This window comes from Bos indicus x Bos taurus, chromosome 3, assembly GCF_003369695.1.
Source record: "Bos indicus x Bos taurus breed Angus x Brahman F1 hybrid chromosome 3, Bos_hybrid_MaternalHap_v2.0, whole genome shotgun sequence".
Lineage (NCBI taxonomy): Eukaryota > Metazoa > Chordata > Mammalia > Artiodactyla > Bovidae > Bos > Bos indicus x Bos taurus.
Window position 1 is genome coordinate 54,498,240 of NC_040078.1, and position 24,099 is coordinate 54,522,338.

General features: G+C 41.6%; 1 pseudogene; it reads left to right on the forward strand.

Annotated features, from left to right (window-relative positions):
- The first annotated feature begins 870 nt into the window (after positions 1–870).
- Positions 871–23,782, forward strand: LOC113889640 (annotated as a pseudogene).
- The last annotated feature ends 317 nt before the right edge of the window (positions 23,783–24,099 follow it).

A 24,099-nucleotide genomic window follows, 5' to 3' on the forward strand; every position in this document is an offset into this window, starting at 1 on the left:
AATATAGCTGATCAGAGTCAGAATAGACCCGCCTGCCCCATAGGGGACCTAGTGTCATCACAGCCCCTGCAGCCTTACTGGGTTGCCTCACAAATCAACTCTGTGCTGCAAATCTCCTGCTCTCCGTGTTTTGGCTTGCAGTTCCTTGGGCAAAAGAACCTGGTTCCTGAATAGCAGCAGTCAAGCTTTTAATTACAGGATAGTACAACGCCTTAAAGGATACAGAAAAGAACGGAAGGAATCTGAATCAACCCCTAACCTCCAAATCTGGATCCACACTAGTAAAAGAAAAGGGGACAACTCTAACAAAATAATAGTGAAGCTCAAGAGGGAGGGGAAATACATATAATTATGGCTGATTTGTGTTATTGCGTGGCAGAAACCAGCACAACAGTGTAAAGCAATTATTCTCCAATGAAAAAAATAGTGAATATGTCTGGGCTATAAAATTGAGGGTTTTATACACACATATTCATTTTGCTAATGAAAAAAAAGATCTAGTTAAAACATTTTTTTAAAAGGAAAGAGAAAGGAAAAAAATGAAACATTTTTCAAGTGAAGAAACATTAATAAACTCCCTCTCTGACAAAACACCCCTGAGAGACAGACTGTTGAACTCATCCTACCATTACTTGCACCTCCTTCAAACCAACTGTGGAGGAGGGACAAAGTTGCCCTGACCCAGCCAGGCCTGGAGGAACACCTGTCTCCCTGCCTTTCCTGAAATTCATCCAGATTCCTGCCTCCATTAAAAAAAAAAAAATTATCCCTTTCGATTTGATTACGTTTCCCATAACCCCCACCACTTTTAATAACCAGCTGGCTTTTCAGCTGTTTTTTTTTTTTTTTTTATCAGCTTCTGAGCGCAAGAGTCGGTTTCCGGAGGAGCCAGAAGCAGGAAGAGCCCTAGGGGCGAGCCAGAGCAATGGACTTGACCTCCGGCTGCAGCTCCAGGTAAGTCTGCTCCTAAACTTGACTTTCCAAGCACACTTCGGTTAAATAACAACAATTAAACCCTCAGCGCAGACCCCACACTGGGGGAGGAGAGGAGCAGATGGAGGCCCGGGGCCGGTGGGTGGCGGCCGGCCGGGCGCGCAATGTTCGCGGCCAGCTGGGAGCGTTGTTGGGGCAGCTCCGAGTCTCCTTTTGGATCCCAGGCTGCTTGCAAGCTTGTCGCCCGGATGCGCCGCTGCTCCCGGAGCATCTAAGCAGGGCTGCAGCAAAAAGCAGGAGAGCAGGTACGTCTTCTGAGGAAAGGAAGCTGAAGTCATTTTTTATTTTATTTTATTTTATTTTATTTTTAAACTTTACATAATTGTATTAGTTTTGCCAAATATCAAAATGAATCCGCCACAGGTATACATGTGTTCCCCATCCTGAACCCTCCTCCCTCCTCCCTCCCCATACCATCCCTCTGGGTCGTCCCAGTGCACTAGCCCCAAGCATCCAGTATTGTGCATCGAACCTGGACTGGCATCTCATTTCATACATGATATTTTACATGTTTCAATGCCATTCTCCCAAATCTTCCCACCCTCTCCCTCTCCCACAGAGTCCATAAGACTGTTCTATACATCAGTGTCTCTTTCGCTGTCTCGTACACAAGGTTATTGTTACCATCTTTCTAAATTCCATATATATGCGTTAGTATACTGTATTGGTGTTTTTGAAGACGCAAACTCACTCTCACTCCCCAGCCGGCCCTTTGCAGAGGTGATGGGTGCGGTCTCTTCTCCTAGCCCCCTCTTGCCCTCCTCAGACACATTCTGAGTGCACCCCGCTGGGCAGTGGTCAAACAAAAAAGATGGTCCTAGACAGAGAGCCAATTTAAATCCTAAAAGATGGACTCGGGATTATTTTTGTCGTAACATTTGATACTCTGAATACATACAGAACTGTTTTCTTTGGAATAATTCAATCTCACTCTTACTAAAAAAAGCTATTAATAATAACTGTAAGATCTAATCATGTTTGTTGATCATGTATTGTTTTTAATGAGTGGCACATACAGCCTCAGAATAACTTCTGGTACTTGCTGAAAATCTCCAGTGTGGGGTATTCTTGACTATCAGATAATTCTGAACAGTCACCTTTGGAAACTTGTTGGTCATCTTCTGCCTTCTATTAGCACTGTTCTTTTCTATTTGTTTAGTTTCTTTTTTATGACTCTTTGTTGTTATATTTATTTATTTATGAGGCCATGCCATGCAGCACGTGGAGATCTTAGTTCCTGGACCAGGGAATCCCTGTCTCTTGCATTGGGAACAGGGAGTCTTAACCACTGGACTGCTGGGAAAGTCCCTTCAAGTGCTTAGTTTTGAAGTTAAAAGCTTCTTGGTTTTGGTCCCTCAGTATACTTTGAGTTAAAATACAAAAATCCTTTGTAGACTCATTGACTTACAAAAAGCTTTATCAATATTTGGTCTAAGATATAAACTCCGCAATTTCTCTTGCTTACAGCTATTCACCTTAAAAATAAAAGTTATTTTACAAGCCAAAGTGAATTTATTCAGGAATAGTAGAGTTATTGCAATTTGGGACAAGCGAGCTATAAAAAAAAAAAAAAAAAGCCATAAGGAAGTCCAACAAAGAAAAAGAACATTATAGAGAAAAGTAAGGGGCTGGGAAGGTTGGTTTGGAAAAAAAAGTCAGAGTTCAAGAGTGATGACCAATTCTCATTGACTGAGTTGCTGGGGTAGTCAATTCTTGTAGGAGATGCAGTGTACACCTTTTCCTCTTGAGCGTTGTCATTGGTAACTCTTTCCTTGTTGAAAATTTTTCCCTTGGGGTCTGTAATTGACAATTCTTCCGTAACTGACCTCCAGTCTGCAGTTCTGCAACAAGCCCCCTTCTGGCTTGCTGACTCCATTTGAGTGAAGTTCATTTTGGGTGTGGAGGGGGTGGGGTTGGGGACACATGAAACCCAGTTGGCTCAGAATCCGCCTGCCAGTGCAGGATATGCAGGAGACACCAGAAACATGGGTTTGATCCCTGGATCAGGATGCCTTGGAAGAGAAAATGGCAACAGGCTCCACTATTCTTGCCTGGAGCACACAGCACATACATGATGGGGGAGGGGACACAGGCCTTCAAGTGAGATCTTACTTCCCAGACCAGGGACGGAACCGGCACCCTTGTCAGTGAAAGCACAGAGTCCCAACTACTGTCAGGGAATTCTCCAGGTTTTCCTTTATTAATTTTGACATAACGCAGCAGTAAAAGGTCGTGTTTTATTCTCCCATTTCTGCTCCAAATCCACTATAGAAAAAGAAAAGAAATCATTCCGAAGAAATCTGTTAAATAAATAAATGTTTTTTCTGATAAAAAGATTTTAGATACCTTATAATTCTTGGCAATTTGCAGCTTACAGAGCTCCCTGACACATTATAACACACTGTGTAATTAAAATAGTACATGAATCAAGAAAATTTTTTTTCATAATTTAGAGCCTGTTATCAGCTGTACTGTAATAAATCAAGAATTGTTTCTTTACATATAAACCGCTAAGAAAAAAGAAGGTTTTGGAGTTATGTTCCTTTTTCAAGGCATCAACAGAAAATAAGCGCAATGAACCTTCAGGTTTGAACCCTGGCAGCCCGACTCCAGAACCTGTACGTGGACATCCCAGGACAGCTCTGAACTCCTCCAGCCTGACTCTTCCTACATCACTGCTATTCCCTCTCAGCTATTACCACTGGATCTCCCCAGCCTGCTCATCTTCCTCTTGGGCTGTGTCCTCCTACTTTCTTGCAACAGGGAGGGAAGTGTCAGAGCCAATCCTCCACTTTCATTCAGTAATTCCTGTCCCTGTATTCAGACATTCAGTTGTAAAGCAATACTTATATAGAATTTACTATGTACCAGCATAATTTTAAGACTATTGTAAGCATTATGAGATATTTATTCCTCCAAATAACCCTAATGACAGATTGATTTTATGTCTAATGCTGCCATTGTATAGAAGAAAAAACTGAGGCACAAAGAAAGTAATCTTCTCCGTCGTCACACAGCCAGTAACATATGGAAACATGTGGATGTTGCTTAGTATTGATTTTGAGAAAATAAAGGAACAGTCAAAGCCTTCTGACTTCTGTCTGTCTCCTAAGATCATGAAACATCTAATCATGGTGATGAAATCATTTAAAGTAGAGCCTGGCCCAGATGTGAGACCCTGGCATATCTAGCCAGACCTTATAACACCCAAGTTGCTTGCATCTCTCTCTATCTGCTTAAATAATAAGAAGTACCCTTTAATTTCAGTTAGTAAATTAATTATTACACGTGCAACTTTGTTGGTACTGGCTGGTGCTGGTAAGTCGCTTCAGTCGTGTCCGACTCTGTGCGACTCCATAGACGGCAGCCCACCAGGCTCCCCCATCCCTGGGATTCTCCAGGCAAGAACACTGGAGTGGGTTGCCATTTCCTTCTCCAATGCATGAAAGTGAAAAGTGAAAGTGAAGTCACTCAGTCGTGTCCGACTCTTCGAGACCCCATGGACTGCAGCCCACCAGGCTAGGTACCTTAAAGATCTGTGCTGTTTTAAGAGAGAGCAGCATCTTTATCTCAACTTCTCTCTCTCACAATCACTCTTCCTCCAGCCTGTCCTACTCCAGTGATTCCTTCATCTGGTCACCAGTCACATTCATTTTTCCTTTGTTGGCAAGGTTTTCCCTGATTAATCTCCATGTAAATTCAAGTCCCATTCCCTGCTCATTTCCTTCTGAGCATTTACCACCCTCTAATATCCATATATGTGGATACTTTATTTCTTCACTTTCTATATTATTTGTCTCCTTTACTAGAATAGAGATCCATGAAGTAAGAATTTGTATCTGTCTTGTTCACTGTTTGATCCTAAGCTCCTAGAACAGTGTCCAGCACATGGAAGGTTCTCAATAAATATTTGTGCAATTAATGAGTGATCAAATCATTCTGGAACTCAAGAAATCATCTCTGGTCCCTCCTCATCCCGTTCATGTCCCATCTGTCTCTACTTACCCCCAAAATGTTAGTGTTCTCAAAGCTCTATCATCAGTGCTTTGTGTTCTCAGTCTGTTCACTGTATGCCTCATGTGGGGAAGGTTGCATTAGGGTTCATTTAAGGATCAATAAGATAATATACATACTGTACCTGTATAGACCTTGGCACACTAAGCTAAATACTTAACTTTTTGAAATATACAAAGCAAAGAGAATTGATATCTAAGTTCCACAAGCAGAAGACTAATGTGCATATGACTTTGGTAACCATGAAGGATGACCTCAGGACCCTGTAGGGGTTTTTTGTTTTTTTTTTTTCATATTTTATTATTTTTTAATTGAAATATAATTTCTTTACAATGTTGTGTTAGTTTCTGCTGTACAACAATATGAATCAGCTATATGTATACATATATCCTCTCCCTCTTGAGCCTCCCTCCTGACCCCCATCCCACCCCTCTGGGGACCTTGTGTTCTACTGAGTTGTTTCTCTGTGTTACAGCTTCCCATGGCATCTGGATCCACCATAATGGACCCCATCTGTCTGGTAAGAAACCAGAACAATCAGCTGACAGTCAATCCTAGAGCACTAAAGATTCTCGAGCAGATATCTCAGCCTGTGGTGGTGGTGGCCATCGCAGGGCTGTATAGGACCGGAAAATCCTACCTGATGAACCGCCTGGCAGGACAAAACCACGGTGAGTTTTGTTAAGTGTCGTTCAGGACATTTGCTTGAAAGCATGGTAATGCAGGCTGCTGATCCTCCTCCTCTAGGGTCATGTTAAGGAAGAGCCTAACTCCCCCACCCGCGTCGCTGGAAAAACTTCTAATTCTCACCACCGAGTTTATAACTTCAAACCCATCCCTCCACAATGTTCACTCTTCTGTCCAGTAATCGAGAGTTCCCAATTCCATCAGAACATCTACCTCTTTCATTCTGATTCCATCCACTGCTGTCTTCTCGGGCTCATCTTCAACAATTACTGCCTTCCTTTCTCCTTCACCACATTTGCCCTAAACCACAGAGTCATTCCAAGCAGCACACAAATATTTTTTAATATGTCTTATTTTTAGAAAACAATAGAAGGGAGCACCGACAGCAAAATCCCCATATCCTATACCTCAACGAGACTACCATGCATTCCTTTTGGTTTAATTTCACAGTAAAACTTTAATAACTATACATATTCTCTTTCTCTAACTAGTCTTTTCTAATCTGTGAACTCTAAGGCACATAGATGGGGCTTCCCTGGGGCTCATATGGTAAAGACGGCCTGAAATGCAGGAGACCTGGTTGCAATCCCTGGGTCAGGAAGATCCCCTGGAGAAGGGAATGGCAGCCCACTCCCGTATTCTTGCCTGGAGAATTCCATGGAGAGAGGAGCCTGGCAGCTATGGGCTACTGTCATTGGGGTTGCAAAGAGTCAGACACGACTGAGCGGCCAACACTTCCAGGTTTCCCAGGTGGTGCCGTGGTAAAGAATCTGCCTCCCAGCGCAGGAGATGCGGGAGACTCAGGTTTAATCTCTGGGTCAGGAAGATTCCGCGGAGAAGGAAATGGCAAGCCACTCCAGTATTTTTGCCTGGAAAATGCCATGGACAGAGGAGCGTGGTGGACTATAGTCCATGGAGTCACAAAGAGTCAGTCAAGACTGAGCACACACATGTAATAACACTTATGGAAGAATACATAAAAATATATATATATATACATATTAAAAAGTTGATAAGTATGAAGTGATCAACTGTTCAGTTGCTGCCCAGAGTAAGAAATAAAACATCACCAACACCCAAAAGCCCAAATCACACCCTCTTACACCCTCACTGGAGCTCACCGATGTTTTGATTTTCATGGTACCTTCTTTCATTCTTTATATTTAAATACTGTTTTACAATCTATGCAACTATTTCTTAAAAATAGCTTAAACTTTATAGAGGAAAGTACATTCTGGTATTCATTGGGATCTTGATTCATATTCTCAATAAGAAGTTTATGAGGTTCATCTAGTTTGTCATGGGTGTGTCTGTAAGTACTTTCACTATTTTGTACTTTTAAACTGACAGAGGATACCACAATTTACTGATCCATTTGTTGCTGATGAACACTGGCATTATTTGCAACTTTTATCTTTGATGCATGGTGCTCTCATGATTATTCTTCATCTATATCCTGGTGTGTGTATATACTAACTTATGTTTTACCTAGAAGTGGAATTCCTGAATCAAGAAGTGTTTGTCTTCAGCCTTTCTGGATAACATCAAACAGCCTTTTTAGCTTTATGTTCAGTTTATGTGCTTATTAGCAACAATTTAAATTTTCCACATTGTCACAAAATTTCAGTAAAAACATTTTTAAACTTTTGTCGACCTGGTATCTGTATGGTGGCTTGTTATTTGCCTCACTACTAATAGGTTTGAGCACTTTTTCATATATTTGCCTTTTGCCTTTCCTATTTCAAGAGGGTTTTTTTCTACCAAGTTGCCTGACTTGTTTCTGATTTTCAGGATAATACACCCATGTCTTGTTGGGCATTTCTAAGAATACACCATTTCTTTCCTAATGCCTTTCTCTGTGGCCCAGCAGCTTAGCACAATTAAGGAATAGAACCTCAGTTCACTAAACTCTAAGGGTCCCTAGGAATATCTCAGTGTCTCACTCAAATTCTCTGTTTCTGTGTCTGTCTGTCTCTCTCTCTCTTCCCCCATCTCTCTTTGTTCTTTTCTCCCACTCTCATTTTTCCTTTGCAATCTCTTACTGACTTAAAACAAGACATTTTAAGTTTGTCTTTCTTTGAAAGGAAATTGATCACCAATCAGGGGAGGATGCTTTTGCTTGCCAGTGTAAATTAATAAATAGGTCATTTTTGGAGAGATTTAAGATTTTAGAACTCTAAGAAAGAGATACATGCAAGGAGTTTGAGGAACATTCTTTCTTTTGCTACTTGAGATAATATCTGGTAATAAAGAGGTGATTTTCCTACTGAGAAAACCTTTAACCTAGTCATGTTTTAGGGCTTCCCTGGTGTCTCAGTTGGTAAAGAATCCACCTGCAATGGGAGAAGCCTGGGTTTGATCCTGGGTTGGGAAGATCCATTGGAGGCGGGCATGGCAACCCACTCTAGTATTCTTACCTGGACAATCCCCATGAACAGAGAAGCCTGGTGGACTACTGCCTGTGGGACCACAGAGTCGGACACAACTGAGCAACTAAGCAGTCATGTTTTAAAACATCTGAATTGTGACTTACCACATGTGTCATATCACAGGAAGAAGAAAGCACAAATTAGCACCCAGTCAGGGTTGACTAGCAGAAGCAAGTCAGTATTTTCTCTCCTGTGGTAATACCGTTGTCTGTTCTTTACATCTCATAACTGACTGTGATGACCTCCACTTATAGCTTGTCTTTCTCCCTGGAGGAACTGAGAGTTCACATTTCTCTGTATTAATCAGCACACAGTCCAATGCCATCATGATGTAGAAGAGTGAAGATCGTCTCAGGTCCTATAACCACTTTGAGCAGAACACACAAGATACGGCACTGAATGGCCTGAGCCATGTTGAACCATGCTCCCTTAGGTATTGCATCATATCCATTTCTATTCTCAGTTGAAGGGAGCACTGGCATCTGACCAAGGTCAAAATCTTGGACTGTTGGGTGAGATATCTTACCTGCAGCCTCTTAGGCATGTACCTCACATCCTCTCCCATCTCTGGGCTTAAGCCTTGAGAAAGAAGGGCAAGCAAGTCTTACAGGTCTGTTTTGCTTTCCCTTCTGTTATATCTCCGTGTGAGTCAGTAAACAAAGAATTCATCATTTTTGAAGAGGAGAAGAGAAATGAGGAAAATACGAGGAGGTAGAAGAGGAATAAAACTAACAAAAGTTGATGTATCAATGCAGGTTGTGAAAGGACACAGAGAATCCACTTAGAGGGGACCTGAAGATGTTTATTGGAGGGACGATTACAAGGGCATGAGCTGAGCAAAGGGAACCAATGAAGTAATGCAGAAACACTCAGAGGGTGGCAGGAACAATGTCAAGTAGCTTTGATATCTCCTACAGCATGAAGAGACAAGCAGTGAGTGGATTCCAGATGTGGTAAAGATCAAGGTCTTGTGCTTAGTTGCTCAGTCATGTCCGACTCTTTGCGATCCCAGGGACTGTGACTCACCAGGCTACTCTGTCCGTGGGATTCTCCAGGCAAGAATACTGGAGTGGGTTGCCATGTCCTCCTCCAGGGGATCTTCCCAACTCAGGGATTGAACCCAGATCTCCCCCATTGTGGGTGGATTCTTTACCATCTGAGCCACCAGGGAAGCCCAAGCATTCTGGAATAGGTAGCCTATCCCTTCGCCAGGGGATCTTCCTGACCCAGGAATCAAGCAGGGTCTCCTGCATTGCAGGCCAATTCTTTACCAAAAAGATGTGACTAAATATGGGAACAGAGGCACCGGGACACCATGGTTCATCAGGGTGGAAGCCAGGGAAACAGGTGCCTGCCTTCTAATCTCCTACTGTTACCTCTCACTGGTAAAAGTCCATCAGAAAGTGGAGGATAAGGGAGCTCTTCAGTGTCAGACAAATGTAGAGAGGTTAATACAGCTAACATTATTTAAGAATGTGACACAGTTTGAGCTATTAATGGCAAGAGATGAATGGGGGACACAAAGTGTTTCTTGAGAAGGTTCTGAATATGTGTAGAGGTTGGATCTTCTGTACTTGTTGAAGTGAAAGCATGCTCCCCACAGGCAGGCACTCACATGCACACAAGTTCACCCAAAGTAACCTGTGGGCGGCCTGGACTATCTGCTCTTACTTTGCATTGCTTCCTCCTCTTTCTGTGCAGGTTTCCGTCTGGGCTCCACAGTGACGTCTGAAACCAAGGGCATCTGGATGTGGTGTGTGCCCCATCCCTCCAAGGAGAACCACACCCTGGTCCTTCTGGACACTGAGGGTCTGGGCGATGTGGAGAAGGTAAGGCAGGGAATCTTCTTTACTCCTGACACTCCACTTACAAATTCAATTTCTCGCCTCAATTCAACTTTTACAACATATTCCTGTACACTGCAAATCCAGTTATAAATAATGAGGTTAAATTCTCTTTCCTTGAATTTTCTCTTTAATAAGATCAATACTTTGGTTATTGGGGACACATCTCCTTATTTTTAACACTGAGGTGAAAGATGGAAGTTAACAAATATGTTGGGTTCAAATCTAAGGCTCTGTGTTAAGTGCAACTGTGAGTGAAGTATAACCCAGAGCTGAGATGGGGAGATAAAAAATAAGCAGTCTTGACCCATGAAAAAAAGAGTGAGGCCTTACCCCAGTTTTTTAGGTTTGGGAAGAAATCTTAGTGAAAGCTGTAATTCATGCAGTCAACTGGATCTACAGGTTCAGATGTGTAGAATTAATCAAGCTGGAAGTAGGAATCATGAAAGTAGATTCAGCAAATAAACTATTTTTTAAATCTGCAGAAAAGCTTCCAACATACCAGGAGCATTTTATTCCATGTTTTGGATCTCTGAAGAGGAATTCTTCAATAAATTCTATAAAAACTTGAGCTAGACTCATGAACTAGAGAATGTAAATGGGATAATATTAGGTATTTTGTCTTCACAGTGTTACTTGCAATCAATTTTTCTCCTTATTTATATTAATCTGCTTCTAAATTAAAAGTAGTAGCATTGAATCTTTGACTTTCATCACTGAAGAAAAGGATTTAGGGCATGAATTCAGAAATTCTGAGTTTAAAAATCCAGATTTAAAGTATTCAATAATCATTTCAGTGTCAACCCAAGATGGTCTACTGACTCCTGCTAGATTCTAGTTTGCATGACCTTCTTCTTTTTGTCTAATTGTATTTGTTAAGAAACCAAAGCACACCAGACTGCACACTGATGGCAGCAGAACTTGCTGCCCTCCCTACCTGTAGTGTGTCTCAGCAATATATATCTGTTCCAAAGTCACTTGACTTCTCCTGAATCTCATTTTCAGCCTCATCATCTATGACCACATGGGTAACCACTACTTCAGTCAAATAAAATGAGCATGTAATACACTTTCTGATCACGCTCTCTGACAACTGAGATTGGTTTCTGTGGGCCCTCCATGTGCATGGTCTCTGTAACTGAACAAGTCCATGTTCTGTCATTTCTTTAAAGCCCAGCTCTTTTTAACCTAATGCTATCATATCACTGTCAGACACAATCACGTCTGGCTCTGAATGCACAGAGTACACTTTCTGGTTCATTTGAAACCATCCGCTTTGTCTTTTACAGTATAGTATTAGGTTTCCTGCCTGGCATCTTGGATGTATTTACATGTTGCCAGATAATCTGCCCCTCCATCTCTCTAAGGAGGGACTGTCATAGGAAAGTTTATATCCATATAAGCAGATGTTGTATCCACTGTTTTCTAAATGCACAATGAATAGTTGATGAATTTAATTGAATAACACTAGTTCCTAACATCAGAGAAGGCAATGGCACCCCACGCCAGTACTCGTGCCTGGAGAATCCCATGGACGGAGGAGCCTGGTATGCTGCAGTCCATGGGGTCGCTAGGAGTCGGACACGACTGAGCAACTTCGCTTTCACTTTTCACTTTCATGCATTGGGGAAGGAAATGGCAACCCACTCCACTGTTCTTGCCTGGAGAATCCCAGGGACGGGGGAGCCTGGTGGGCTGCCGTCTATGGGGTCGAACAGAGTCGGACATAACTGAAGTGACATAGCAGTTCCTAACATAGCCTATGATCAAGAAAAGAAGTGCAAAGGAATCATGGCCCATTTATTATTGCATAACTTATGTGTTCCAGACACTGTATCAAACATTTGACATTAAAAAAAATAATTCTGTTTATTTATTTATTTTTGACTTCACTAGGTCTTGGTTGTTGTGCGGGCTTTTCTCTAGTTGCAGACAGTGGGGGCCACTCTCTAGCTGCAGTGCTTAGGCTTCTCACTCCTGGGTCTTCTCTGGTTGCAGAGCACAGGCTCTAGGGTGCGTGGGCTTCAGTAGTTCCAGTGCATGGGCTCAGTAGTTGCAGCTCTCGGGCACTAGAGCACAGGCTCAATAGTTTGGTGCTCGGGCTAGTCCTCCACAGCATGTGGGGTCTTCCCAGTTTAGGGATCTAACCCACGTCTCCTGCCTTGGCAGGTGGGTTCTTTACCACTGAGCCACGAGACAAGCCTGATGCACATTTATGATGTCATTCACTTCTGTTAATAGCTAACCACACTAAAGTGCTTAGCGGGATCAGTGTCAACACCAAAAAGGTTTGTATTTAGCATTGTCTTGAAAATTTATGTTACTTGTCTTACTATTTAGTTACAATACAACTGTTATAGTAAATGAACAACCATATGGGAGAAGGAGGAGTAGCATCTTCACACTGTAATGTACTTTTTAGGGGGATTCCAGTAATGACTCGTGGATCTTTGCCCTGGCCGTGCTCCTGAGCAGCACCTTTGTCTACAACAGCATGAGCACCATCAACCACCAGGCCCTGGAGCAGCTGCAGTATCCTTCCAGGAACTGAACCAGCACATTTCATTGAGTTTATGGGACTAGCGACTGAGACTGTTTCTTCTTTCCCATGATTCCATTTTCATGGCTGATATAGAGGGAAAATGGGGCAAAAGAGAAGGTTGATATAACGTGTTTTGGGGCCAAATCTGGAAATTGTGTTGGAGGGCGCTTCTTATTCCTTAGCTAATCACAGCTATGTGACTGAACTAACAGAGTTAATCAGAACCAAATCATCTCCCAGCTCCGATGAAGAAGAGGGCTCAGCCGAGTTTGTGAGTTTCTTTCCAGACTTCATCTGGACTGTGCGGGATTTCACATTGGAACTGGAGTTAGATGGATACCCCATCACTGAAGATGAGTACCTGGAGAATGCCTTGAAGTTGATTCCAGGTATCAGAGCAGGGCTGGAGTGTTGGATGGCTCAGTAGGAGGTAGTAGGGTCAACAGAGCTCTGACATTCAGCACTTGATGTCAGTCTTGATTTGAGGTTGAGTTGAGGCCATGCTAATGGTGCCTGGTGAATGACAGATGGTGGCTTCAGTCATTATTGTTACTGGGAAAACTCTAGTGACCAGAGTTTAAGCTCACAGAGGAAATGTGGAATCCAATATTAGACTGAATGATTTTAGAGAAATAAATACCATGAAAAAAAAAAAGGCTCACATAAACTTATATTACATAGTAAATCTAAGTGCTTCTCCTCTTCTATTTGAGAAAGATAATCCATCGAATCAGAATCAAAAGGTAAACAAAAGAACAAATTTCAAAGTACCTTTAACACAGTGCATCTTACCAGCATAGGTAGCTACATTCTTCATATTGATAGGTAGGCTATTTATACACTACAGAGTTCAGGAAAAAAGCACTTCCATGTCCTTCCAGTAAGACTGTCAGATCCTTTATATGCTCTTCCTCATAATATCACACTCTTCATCCTAGAACCTGACATAGTATATGTCAGCTAATATAATAAGTTAGTTATTCAGATTATTTTAGCAGAGTGGTGCCTGGAAGCAATATTCATTTTTGTTCACTTAATCATTTACTTCCCTGGTGGCTCAACTGGTAAAGAATCTGCCTGCAATGCAGGAGACCTGTGTTCAATCCCTGGGTTGGAATGATCTCCCAGAGAAGAAAATGGCTACCCACTCCAGTATTCTTGCCTGGAGAATTCCATGCCAGAGGAGCCTGGGAAGCTATAGTCCATGAGGTTGCAAGGAGTTGGACATAACTAAGTGACTAAGTTTCACTTTCAATAATTTGTTCATTCTTTCAATAAATAAGTATTGTTGAACTACTGGTAGATGCCCAGAATCCTTCTATATAATAACCACATCCAGTGTAAAATTATGCAAAGAAGAGATGAGGTCTCCTGGTTTCAGTTCAGTTCACTTCAGTTCATTTCAGTCACTCAATCATGTCCAACTCTTTGTGACCCCATGGACTGCGGCATGTCAGGCTTCCCTGTCCATTACCAACTCCCGGAGCTTGCTCAAACTAATTTCCATCGAGTTGGTGATGCCATCCAACCATTTCATCCTCTGTCATCCCCTTCTCCTCATGCCTTCGATCTTTCCCAGCATCAGAGACTTTTCAAATGAGTCCATTCTTTGCATCAGGTGGCCAAAGTATTGGAGTTTTAGTTTCAGCATCAGTCTTTCCAATGAATATTCAGGATTGATTTCCTTTAGGATCGACAGGTTGGATCTCCTTGCAGTCCAAAGAATTCTCAAGAGTCTTCTCCCAAACCACAGTTCAAAAGCATCAATTCTTTGGTGCTCAGCTTTTTTTATAGTCCAACTCTCACATTCATACACGACTACTGGAAAAACCATAGCTTAGACTAGATGGACCTTTGTTGGCAAAGTAATGTCTCTGCTTTTTAATATGCTATCTAGGTTGGTCATAACTTTTCTTCCAGTTGGCAAGTGTCTTTTAATTTCATGGCTTCAGTCACCATCTGCAGTGACTTCAGAGCCCCCCAAAATAAAGTCACTGTTTCCATTGTTTCCCCATCTATTTGCATGAAGTAATGGGACCAGATGCCATGATCTTCATTTTTTGAATGTTGAGTTTTAAGCCAACTTTTTCCACTCTCCTCTTTCACTTTCATCAAGAGACTCTTTAGTTCTTCTTCACTTTTTGCTATAAGGGTGGGATTTCTTTGGAAGGAATGATGCTAAAGCTGAAACTCCAGTAGTTTGGCCACCTCATGCAAAGAGTTGACTCATTGGAAAAGACTCTGATTCTGGGAGGGATTGGGGGCAGGAGGAGAAGGGGACAAGAGAGGATGAGATGGCTGGATGGCATCACTGACTCGATGGACGTGAGTCTGAGTGAACTCCGGGAGTTGGTGAGGGACAGGGAGGCCTGGCGTGCTGCGATTCATGGAGTCGCAAAGAGTCGGACACGACTGAGCGACTGAACTGAACTGAACTGAACTGAACATGAAATGGTGTATGCTGAAGTAATTTCCAATTATATCTACAATGTGTGTACTTTTTTGCTCTGATTTATGAAGCGTTTCTTCACATCCTGAGTATCATTTGTCTTCCACAGGTTATTTTCCCAGCAATATCATAAATATATTAAAATCTTTGTTTCTTCCATCACATTACTATAGAGCCCATATGTCATTTCTCACAAGGGAACTGTAATATCAGAAAAATATTTCTGACAATTTCTTGGATTAATCTATTACTCAAGAAACATCTAATAAGTAGTTGATCCACTGCAAAGCATGGAAAGTTAAGGAAAAGAATCAGAAGTTTGTCACTAAGAATGGATTCCTCCCCCGCCTCCTCAGAAGTACTTCCTTTGCTCTTAGAGATATACAAAAAAAGGGGGCGAGGGGATTTTCCACCCCTGGGTAGATTAGTGTAAGATTGATTTTCATAATTCAATAATAGGAGATACACGAATCATCTGCGTATCTGAGGTTATTGATATTTCTCCCGGCAATCTTGATTCCAGCTTGTGCTTCATCCAGCCCAGCGTTTCTCATGATGTACTCTGCATATAAGTTAAATAAGCAGGGTGACAATATATAGCCTTGACGTACTCCTTTCCCAATTTGGAACCCGTCTGCTGTTATTCTTGAGAATAACAAGAGTTACAGTGATGCAAAGGTCCTTGGAACTGAAAGTCCTCCTCTATTCCTTTCATGATTGCTCTTTTTCCAATTCTGCAGGCAAGGATCCCAAAGTCCAAAATTCCAACATGCCCAGAGAGTGTATCAGGAAATTTTTTCCAAAAAGAAAGTGCTTTGTCTTTGACCGGCCTACAAATGACAGAAAGCTATTACTCCGTGTTACAGAACTATCAGATAACCAATTGGATGTGAATTTCCAGAAGCAGTCAGAAGATTTTTGCTCATATATCTTTACCCGTGCAAAGCCCAAGACCCTAAGAGAAGGAATCACTGTCACTGGGGGAGGTGAGTCTCCTTCACTACCTCATGTCTCTCTGTGCTTCAGGGTGTGGTAAACTTGTGATTACACTCTGGATTTCTCTTGGTTTCTCTGTAGTTGCGTTTTCTTCTCCATGTGACTTGGAAAATGGATGTTCACACCACTCATGAAAATTCATGTTTATTCATTTAAAGAAGCATATACAAGTGCTTTGCAGTCTACCAAATCTCATGAAACTATTACATAAGTGATATAAATTAAAGATAGAAATCTTCATGGTGATGAGATGTCTGAAGGGATAAGTGTTTCGAGTGAGAATGGGCAAGATATTTTGTGAATTTACATGAATCAGGAAATAAATAGTAGTTATGAATCTGTGTAAGTTCATTGAGAGTCTGAGAAACAAATGTAAATACAATCTCATGTACAGGGCTGGCTTCACAGATATGCCACCTGCACAGTCATGCTGCGATGAGCCCTGCTTGGTTTCATGTTTGTTTCAACTGTCCTGAAATTCTTGATGACATTTCAATAAGACATTTTCATTTACAAATAATGCCCACAAGCTATGTAATGTACTTATATCTATAATAAGTTCTTTTTATTTTATTACAATGGGGAAAGTGATCTAGGAGAATCTTGGGCATATTGTTTGAGATCATTTGTTCAATATAGTAATATGATGAATTTGAGAACCATAAAAGATAGAGTGAATAGTAGACATAGTGATGTTATTATAAACAAGTAGATTCATAGGTCAAACAGGAGAGGGATACAAGAATGAGTAAATAGAATGAGGAGAAGAATAAATAGAGGAAAAGGAAACTTCCACTTCCATAAAATTTTAGTGATTTTTTTAAGGTGCTAATCTCTAAACCTATAAAACAGGTAAGAATTCTCTCTCAATTTAATAAATATTATGTATCTTTCAGGGTTGGGGACTCTGATGGAGGCCTACATAGATGCCATCAACAGTGGAGGAGTTCCCTGTTTGGAGAATGCAGTAATAACTCTGGCTGAGCGTGAGAACTCAGCAGCCGTGCAGAAGGCAGCTGATCACTACAGTGAGCAGATGACCCAGCGACTGAACCTTCCCACAGACATGCTCCAGGAGCTGCTGGAGGTGCATGCAGTCTGTGAGAAGGAGGCCATTGCCATCTCATGGAGCGCTCCTTCAAGGATGACAAGCGGATGTTCCAGAAGAAGCTCGTGGTAATGTGTCCTAGAATATATGCTTCCTTATTCCTTTCTTCTGGAATGATACTGAGACTCCCCCTTTTTGACAAAATGGTCCCTGTGCTTCTTATCATAAAAGGAGTTTAGATTCTAATGAGTGATAGGGCTCTACAGGCTACAGGTCATCACTTTTATAAAAATTGGGCTTCTTATTTTCTGTTGTGGCAAAACAAATTACTCTGCTCTTAGCAGCTTGAAATAACACACATCGATTAGCTTATCGTTCCTTAGGTAAGATCCCACCCAGGGTCTGTGGGTATTCTGCTTGGTGTACCATAGCTAAAAATAAGGTTCACATTGACTTGGTATCCACATGGATGTTCTGGGGGACTCCCCTCCGTCTTCAACGCAGCAATGGTGCACTGTTTTCCTCTTCTATTTCTAATCTCTCAGGCTACCACTTCTGCCACCAACTGGAGAAGAATAACATGTAAAGTGCAAGTGTGACCAGGAAATATCCACCTGAGTAATCTCCATTTTATAAAGTCAACATGTTCCATGCAATATAGTCTGTACACAGAATAATTGTTCATCATATTCACAAGTCCAGGGACTAGGTAGAGTGTGGACCCTGGGAAAGAGAATTTTTAGAGATCACAATTCTGCTTACCATTAGCACCTTCACTGAAAGTCTGACTTTCAGCCTTGCTTTACCATTATGTTACAAAAATCTCTTACTTCGTATTGAGAAAACAAGCCTGATTGGAATTTATAAGTACAAGCAAAAATTTCTTTTCCTATATTTTCACACACTCAAATTCTCAATGAAATGAGAGTATAAGAAAAGTTGAAAACTCTAATTGGTGTGGTATTGTTTCACTAAGTCACGTCTCACTCTGAGATCCCATGGATTATAGCCCCCCAGGCACCTTTGTCCACAGAATTTTCCAGGCAAGAATACTGGAGTGAGCTGCCATTTCCTACTTCAGGGGTTCTTCCCAACCTGAGGACTGAACCAGCATCTGTTGCGTGTCCTGCACTGGCATGCAGATTCTTTACCACTGTGTTACCTGGGAAGCCCTGCTCAGTGTATAGTTAATTCATTAGTAGGAACTTGATTTCCTATGTACGCACATTTTATCCTTACCACCCAAGTTGGCAGAAGAAGGTCTGCTTTAAGTCATGATTGTCTTTTCGTTGTTCATTGGTGATGGATAGATCACTATTAATGCTAATGCTGTTAAAGTAGTACTTTGCTTCTGCCAACCCATTCATTGCACAGATATTGACACTGAGCCCAGGGAATTTAGGGGACTTCATACAAGTCACACAAAGAGTTGGTCAGAACTGGGACTACAACTGAGGCCTGACTCCATGTCTATTATTCTGAGTCTCATGTGCCCTGATGCTGTCAGACTGCTTCTTCCAAGGGAGCACAGCTGGACCATCCTGTCTAACAACTTCTTTCTATTGAATTTTCCCTTATTTCCTTGGCAGGACATCATGGAGAAAACGAAGGACAGTTTCATGATCCAGAATGAAGAGGCTTCTGTCAAATATTATGAGGCTGAGCTTAAACAGCTTTCAGAATCCTTGATGAAAAGTATTTCAGGAGGCACATTCTTTGTCCCTGGAGGACACAGTCTCTATTTAGAAGCAAGGAACAAGTTTGAACAAGACTATAAACTGGTTCCCAGGAAAGGAGTTAAGGTGAGGAGTAATGGGATTGGGAAAGAGCAGCAGATTAGAGTCAAAGGGTCTTTGTTGGTTCATTTGGTTGCCAGATCCTGATTTGCACAGAGGCAGCTGGTCATGAGGAGGCTGACTTGGAACCCCAGGAGGGTTCTGAGTCTAGTGCTGTTTTTCTGATGAGTTGAGTAAGAGTCCAGGAGATCCCATGTCTGTTGGCTGCACACTGGTGGGTGAGCCAGGTCCTAGGCCTAGTAACACCCTACTAGAGGAGAGAGGCATGTCCTGGGGTCTGGGTGCAGGGTCCAGGAATTCCAGAGCATGTGTTGACAATGGTAGAACTGTTAGGCTCCTGGATCTGGGGGATTTTGAAGATTCTGTTGGCCTGATATTGGTCCAGGTGGTCTTGAACCCATCTGGTCCCAGGAATGACATGGCCTGCTAGTGAGTGGACTGGCCCTGCAGACTGAGAAACTGAGGTCTTTTGCACCTGGTATCTTTCCCTGATGTGTCCCAGGGTCTCTGGCTGGAGGGTGCTGGAGTTTCAGGTCTCGTGCTTGTGTCCTGGTGAATGGGACTGGGTCCCTGGCCCTCTGGTAGACATAGCCATGTCCAGATGCAGCTGTGGGCTCAGGAGATCTGCTGGTGGATGGAGCTGCATGCATGTCTAGTCCATTGCTTGGCCTGAGGCCTCCCAGTACTGGCATCTGCAGACCATTGCATTAGGGCAGGGCTGGGTCTTGGGGCTAATAAGATTGGGGGAAGATTCCAAAATGGTGCTCGCCAGCACCAGTGTCCAAGTGGTGGAAGGAGCTTCCCAGAATGTCTTCTGCCAGTGTCTATGTCCCCAAGTGAAGCTCCAGTTGCCTCCAGCCATTCTGGGAGACTCTTCAGGGTCAGCAGGTAGGTCTGACCCAGGCTCCTATCAAGTTACTGTTTATTCTCTGGGTCCTGGGACACGTGAGATTTAGTGTGCACTGTGTAAGGGCTAGACTCTTATTTACCCAGGCCCTCTGAGACTCCTGAAAATCAGCTCTGCTGGCCTTCCAAGCAAATGCTCATGGGTGTTTGTAGACATTCACATAATTCTCAGGTCTGTAACCATTTGGGGAGCCTACAAAGGATGGAGAATTTACAGGATACAGTCTACACTTTACTGAACAATAATTTCCACAGCAAGACACTACGTCTCTTCTACCTGACAAGTCTTCGCTCCTTGTTGTTTCCTCAGGCAAACCAGGTCCTCCAGAGCTTCCTGCAGTCACAGGCAGGAGTAGAGGAAGCCATCCTGCAGGCAGACCAGGCCCTCACGGATGCGGACAAAGCCATGGCAGGTACAGGGAGGACTGAGCTCTCAGAGGGGAAGGTGGCTCTTGTGCTGCCGTTTGGCAGGTGTGGGAACAAACACTTCCTGACACCAGAGCTTCCTCTTTTTCCATGGAACCTCTCTGCTACATGTGGAAGTAAACGGGGGAGTTTGGGTTATATGTCCATCCAATCAGTGCTTCTACATCATATGCTGAAGCATGTTGTCTGATGTGGTAGCAGGAACAGTCAGACTCCCTCCCACAATATTAAAGGCACCTTATCTCTGAGCAAAGGAGGTGACAGCTCGGCATAAGTCATGTTCTCCCCTCTTTAAAATTCTTGTGAAACAGCTGAGTGTGCCAAGAAGGATGCAGCTAAGAGGGAACAGGAGCTGCTAAGAGAGAAACAGAATGAAGAGGAACAAAAAATGGAGGTACAAGAGAGAAGCTTCAAAGAAAACCTGGCCCAAGTGCAAGAGAAGATGGATAGGGAAAGAGAAAATCTTCTGAGAGAGCAGCAAACGATGCTGGAGCACAAACTGAAGGTAAGTCTAGATGGGCCTGGGCGGCACCTGATGGGGAAACCCTAACTCCTCAGGCGTAAAGGGACAGGAATTTGACCTTAAGTCAGCTCCCGGAGGGAAATACAAAAACACAGGATTCACTGTAACATCAAAGAAATGTGAATCGGTTTATGTCTGTAAGACTCGGCACCTTCTGAAGTGTTAGGGTTTGAATGGGACCAACCAGGCTCCTGGACTGCTGTTCACGGTGATTATAGCATCACATTTGTTCCCAAGTGAATAGGACCTCAGTCTTAGAGTCCTTAGAATTTGGGATACAACCGTCAGAGACCTGAAATAGTTCCATCTGCTCCTGAAAATATCAGATTGTGCTGGTATGAAATATGGGATGCTGAAAGCTGTAAAATTTGCTACATTTGTTTCCATGTCTCCTGATCCATTTTATACACCTAAACTAAATGCATTCTTTGTCCCAGCCTGGAGTTTGATAGCTAGAGTTCTAAGTGAGTCAGCAGTGCCATCTTGGTGACATATGTGTGGTCATTCTACCTCAGTGAAACTGACAAATATTTAGAACTCACCTACATGTTCTCCTGAAATGTATTTATGAGGCTGGAACCTCTCCCTGGGGTAGTTTTCAGACCTGACCAACTTCTCTGTACCCAAGAAGATGGTGTTGAAGGAACATGGGAAACTCTAAACCCTGGATGCTCCCCCTTCTGTGTTGCAAATGTTTGCAAATATTAGAATAATATAAAAAAAAAAAAAAACATCTAAAGTGTTAGAGAAGTAGACACACATGCGTATCAACTGTAGTAGTTTGACACAAAATGCTGATTTGGGGTATTTTCAAAAAGGGACTCTTCTTTTTCAGATGCAAAAAGAGTTACTCACAGAAGGATCCAAAAAGGAAGCTGAGGCGTTAAGTAAAGAGATAGATCAACTAAAAGAAGGTATTCAAACAACTGAAAAGTCCTTCAATATTTCAGATGTCCTTGATATGATGAGCATGGCATTGATTGCAGTACTCCCTGGGGCTTATAAAGTACTTGGTATGGGACTGAAACTTATCAGTGATCGTAAGAAAGGGGCTGAGAAACCCTACTAAGTATATTTTGAAAGGCTCTTATGTTTTAGTAGTGTAACACTACAGTTCATTTTTAAAATATGTATGTCATGATAGTTTTGTTCAAGAGGAGCTTAAAAACTGATTACCAAAGAACTACTAATGTTATTACAAAAGTGATTACCAGTGCTTGATATGCAAAAAATCCCACACAATTTTGAATGAATTAGTTAATTTTAAAAAATGGAAACAAGTTGGAAGATAATGACTAATTATAGATAAGTGTTAAGAAAAGCAAGAAACAAATGAGAAGAGGAAGAACAGTTGCAGTCTCTAATAAAGTCTTGGAGATCAACTCTTTAAGTTATAATGAGCCCTTATAAATCAATGAGGAAAGAACAACCAACAGATTTTTAAATGGGCAAAAATATACCAACAGAATAAATATGTTTAACTTTATTGATTATAAATGATGTACAAGGTAAAATTAGGAGGGACATGTGTCACCTCCCAGATGGGCCAGAAAGAAGAGTTTGGAAGAGACACTGGCTGGCAATGGTACCAGGAAATTGGGGGTCTCTGATAAACGCTAGAGAGAGTACAAACTGGTGCAAATATGTGTCAAAGATTTAAATGCAAGTACTGCTGATACAGAAGTCCATGTTTAGCCATTTATCTTACAGATTTTTTACCCAAGTTGCAAATGACATATGTAGCAGTTTATTTGTCACAAAACTGTTGTAATTCCAGAAGACTGGAAACTTCAAAGTCCCTCTGTCACATACTAGTGAGATAAATCCTGAGACACACTTACACAGGAAAACTCTACAGTCACTGAAATGAAAAGGGAAATGCTATTTGTGCTAAGGTGAAAAAATCTCAAGATGCAGAAAGTGTGTATAGTTGTACTACTGATTGAAAAAAATAATGAATATGTGCACATATTATCATCTATCTTGGAAATTAAAAAAGAAATTGGTATCCGTGAGCACAATGAGATAAATATGATAACATGAGAAGATAACTAACTTTGCCTGGCACATTCCTAGGTGACTTTTATACTTTGTAAGAATTCTTACTTATTGAAACATAAACTAAGTTATTAAAATTAAAAACAGAAGCAGTAATGCACAGATTGGAAAAGAGACTTCTCTTTAAGAATATGCGAAATAACTTCTTAAGGAAGTAGGACTAGTAAAGTATCTTGAGCTCCTTTGATCTCTTGAACATTTGTGTGAACACTGAGTGTAACACAGGCAAGAACATTTAAACAACCAATCTGCAGTCTGGGGAAGTCCTGCTCTGAAGCAAAGGCCTGGTCCATGGTGACCAGCTGTGGCAAGTCCTCTGGGCTTGAGGTTCTCTCAGGGCCTGGGTTCCCTCTGGGGTGGGGAGAAGTGGGGCAACAGGAGTGAACCTTGGAACATACACAGTGAGCAGAGCCATGACCCCTCCCTACCTTATGTCCTGTTCATACAAGGAGGTTGGGATCTGTTCAGTTCTCTGGACATATCACATGTTTTAAGCCACACTGACTTCATTGTTAATTCTTATGCCACTTAACAAACTCCTTGCTGTTAATTCAGATAAGAAGACCTCCTGTACAAAATCACCTTAACATGTTTCATTCTAGATTTGGTCAGTTCACGTTCTATTAATCATCCTATGGGCATTAATTGGAGTCAGCATCTAAACATAAAGAGCACACTTATTATTCTGAAATATTTTAATGTTAATTACCACTTGGAAAAAATAACTTTTTCCAGTTCCAACCTGCTTGTTTTCTGAATCTTGGTTTCCTACTTGCTCACTAGAATAAAACATCTTTATTGCACCCCGAAACTGCATCAATTACCCCTGGTTTCTGTCTAAACCAAGAGGACTAGTAAAATCTCTTATTGCAGCCTCATTTCTATGTAAGCAACTCTGTTAAAATAATTCATCTGTGTACATCAAACACTCTGTATGACAGATATTATGTAATGTCATTCATTGCTTAATATTCACCTAACAAATGTATGACAATGGATTTCAATACCTATCACCTAGCAGGAAATTTTCTCTTGAAAATAAATATTTCTCTTTTTCAAAGGAAAAGTATTTTCCTGTTGTACATGTGTTATTCTATGATTATAAAAGAATTCAAAATCATTTAAAAATTTACTATTCACAGAAAAGTATAAAAGTAATAAGCTACAATCCTAACAATGAGATAGAAATGCTGTTTATAATGGAATACATAATGTTCAAGGCTCTGATGTATTTATTATTGCTGTACAAATGTTTTTATAAAGAGATCAGTTATGTACCAATTATGAATTGATTTATTCACAATGAACAAGCCCAAATTTATCTACAGACAGTAACTTTGGTCATCTGGAAAGGCGTGTGAAATGTAGGCAAAAAATTCAATCCTTCA